The 3370-nt window shown below is 43.1% G+C and overlaps 1 pseudogene; it reads right to left on the reverse strand.

Moving 5' to 3' along the window:
• Positions 1–231: 231 nt before the first annotated feature.
• LOC108981073 lies at positions 232–2416 on the reverse strand (annotated as a pseudogene).
• Positions 2417–3370: the final 954 nt, after the last annotated feature.

The following is a 3370-nucleotide window of genomic DNA, read 5'->3' on the forward strand; positions in this document are numbered from 1 at the left end:
GCATTCTCTCATGATCTCTACCCACCTTTCCCCACTATTTCCATCTCCCAAAGAACCAAAACCCCCTAGCATGCACCTATCTCCTTCAATTCTCCAGCTTTGAAAAACACTCTAGGCCCTTGAAAATAGCAATCTATTTCCTTCTAGAGCGCAATAAAATTAAGTAACCTCCAAATTACTAAGAAAATGATCAATTCAGTACTGAATTGATATCTTTTCTCCTGTTTCTATCTAATAGGCATGGTACTCACAAAACACCAGACTATGAACAAGCACAATGATATCTTTTCTCCTGTTTTTTGGGTACACATGTTCTAGGCTATGCTTCAAATTTTCACGCAATGATCCAGGCTCGTTGAATATTGTAAAGTACCAAAAGCTAAAACTTGACAAGCTCACGTTTAGTGTGGAGAAATGAAACCAAGATAGGTTTAAGAAAGCATACCTATCTCCCTGCTCACTGTGCTCAACAAAATCAAGATTCCATTCGCTAATCCTCTGATTGCAGCATATCCTCCAGTGGCGAAGGCCCTAAGAAGGTTCAGAGTCGCCGCAGATTGGCAATAAGCCCTTATCAATCTCTGGGGGTCCGGAATCCTTGATTTCTCATTAAAAGCATCTCCATTTATGTTGTCTCCTTTGTAACTCGGCAGTTTCACACCATCCCTCTCCTCAAATGGAGCCGATCTGGGTTTCGCAAACTGACCCGCCATTCTCCCAACCCAAAACAGATCAACCCACCACGATTCGCACTGAACTCCTTGAAACTCTCGGCGCAGTCCCCTCCTTGCAAGAGAAAGGCATTGCCCACGGCCGCCTCGGCCAGCTTCTCCCTCCAGGTGCCTCGCCTCGCCAGCGAAAACGATGGGAGGGAAGGCCTCGATGGTCTGGAGCACCGAGTCCAGCTCCTTCTGGTCCGGGTACTCTGGGAGCTGCAACGCAATCTTGGACTTCCAGGTCTCTACCGTCCATTTCAAATTCGATGTCGCGACGGGCAGCGTAGACTGCTTGGTCGAGGGCTCTGCAGCATGGACAGCCGAGATGCGAGTGATCAGGGGCTTGGCGTCGTACGCTTTGGCGGAAGTGGGAACCAGAGAGTAAGTGGGTTGGTGATGGGGGTGAGAAGGAGGGGGTGGCCGTCGAGGTGAGGTCGCGGTGGCCTGCTAGGGCCGTTGGCGACGGGCTGTGCGCGGCTGAGGGTTGAGGGAGAAGAGGGACTGCGGAGAGAAAGGGGGAAGGGGGAGAGATGGCTGGAGGTACAAGGCATTTGATGCATATTAGTATCTTCCAAACTCCTCCATAGCCTTCTACGATCCTGATAGTAGCACTTAGCATAAACCAAGGTCAGAATAATGTTTCTTAAGTTTTCCACCATCCTCACCGTAATATGTTGGTCCCCCATAACCTGCACTATGAGATGTCTCCTGCTTCCACATCAACCACAACTTCATTTGAAAAACAATCATCAAGATTTAGCCTACCTCTCCATACCTGTGACCGAGCATGTGAAATCATAGGCTCAACAATCACCAGAATTTTCGAACGTAACTTAGCATTTACCTTCTTCAGTCTCCTTCTCGATGTACCCAGACCTTGAACATTCCAATAAAGATACGAACTCATCGTAAATCAAGTCTGGAGGGTTTGCTTTTAATCTTAGAAGATCCCCTAACTTTAATTGCATTTTTTCCTCTCTTTTTTTCCTGTTTCTTCATGCACATCAAATTCCAATAAAGAGCCTTTCCCTCTCGTCAAATGTTGCAAGGACCTCTCCGTTTTTTACTTAGAGCACACATGAATCTCCCCTTCTTCTCTCTCAATAATATATGTTGGAATGGAAATGACGCCAGCCTCATCTTACTACACCACATCCATTAATAACCTGGACTCATCAAAGATAATTTTGTGCCCCCATCACCTTCGAAAGGTTGTATTGCCCCTCTCGTTGTGTCCCTTCATGCTCCAACATTATTTTATGTGTCTCCCTATGATCTTCAACCTCCACAGTATCTTGTGCCACTGTTTTATTGTTTTTCCCATTAGTAGCAATCCCAGAAACTTCTGGCTCCAACATTTGCATGTCTTGTGCCTCGGGATTATCAACATGCATGGGCACATCTACCCCTTCTAGGGTTTTTTCTTCATCAACCAAAATATTCGGCATATCATCCTGAGTCTTGTCCTTTTCTAGGGTTTCTACTGGGTCCATTACTGTATATTTCACTGATCTGCTTGCCTCCCCCGCTTGGAATATCACTACACATTGATCATTCACCTCCACGTTCTCTTCTAGGGTTTTCTGATGCTCTTTCCGAACCCATATTTGATCTACCTTACCACCATCTCCTTTCGGATTCAGATCTACCACCTTTCTTTTTCCATTCCATTTGCATGTCTTTGCACTATGGCCTTGCATATTACAATTCATGCAATAGGTAGGTAATGTCTCATAAATCACTTCCTAATATAAACTTGGGAGGTGCCAAGGAGTTCCAATCCAAAAAGCCTTCAAAGGCTCTTTTGTAACATCCATCTCAATGCAAACTCTGGCCCCATCCGTACGAGTAGCACACTTTGTAGGATTATCCCATTTGAGGTACCTTCCAATTAGAGTCGTAATGCTACGCAAGAACGGATCATGATAAAAGTTCGAGGGGAGCCCTAGCAAGTGATCCAAAACGGGACTTTTACCTTTTCCTTGTCCTCCTGAAAATATGTAGTCCAATGGAAGACTTTATATGGTACGCCATCAATATCACACGCCTCCCTTGCAAAAGCTTTAACAAAGTCATCTTCAGAAGACATCCTAATAAACATGTTTCTTGGCCTGAGCATCGAAGATACCACTAACTGTTTTTATAGTCCCCATCTGGATCGTATGAAAGCTATGATTGAATCCAACGATGGTCTTTAACGTAAAAACTTTAGAACCAAAGAGAATCTGAAAGGCAATGCAGATAGTATCATGCGGGCAATTAATCTCTTTTGCATTTGGCACACTATCCTTGCATAAGTTATGTATAATTAATAGCATGTGATCATAATATTTCTTTTTACAAACACGTGAAATATTTAGTCATTGCCTTTAAGTATTTTGATATATTTATTTATATATTTCTAGAGTTATTATATTTGGATCAATCTGATTTTCTTTTTACTATTTATAACTACATATAGCAAAAAAATTCAAAGCAAATAGTTTTTCATTAGAGATTGCAGGTAAAAATGGGTTCGATTTCTAAATATTGGGCTTTGTGTGGGGTCTAGCTCTTTTTTGTGACGGCCGGATTTGATGACTTGAGGCAATAATTTGTTGCATATTTTGGTAGATTTTTAGTTCGGCTTGGGCCACCCATTTTTAGCTATTAAT

The sequence above is a fragment of the Juglans regia genome, chromosome 7 (genome assembly GCF_001411555.2).
Source record: "Juglans regia cultivar Chandler chromosome 7, Walnut 2.0, whole genome shotgun sequence".
Lineage (NCBI taxonomy): Eukaryota > Viridiplantae > Streptophyta > Magnoliopsida > Fagales > Juglandaceae > Juglans > Juglans regia.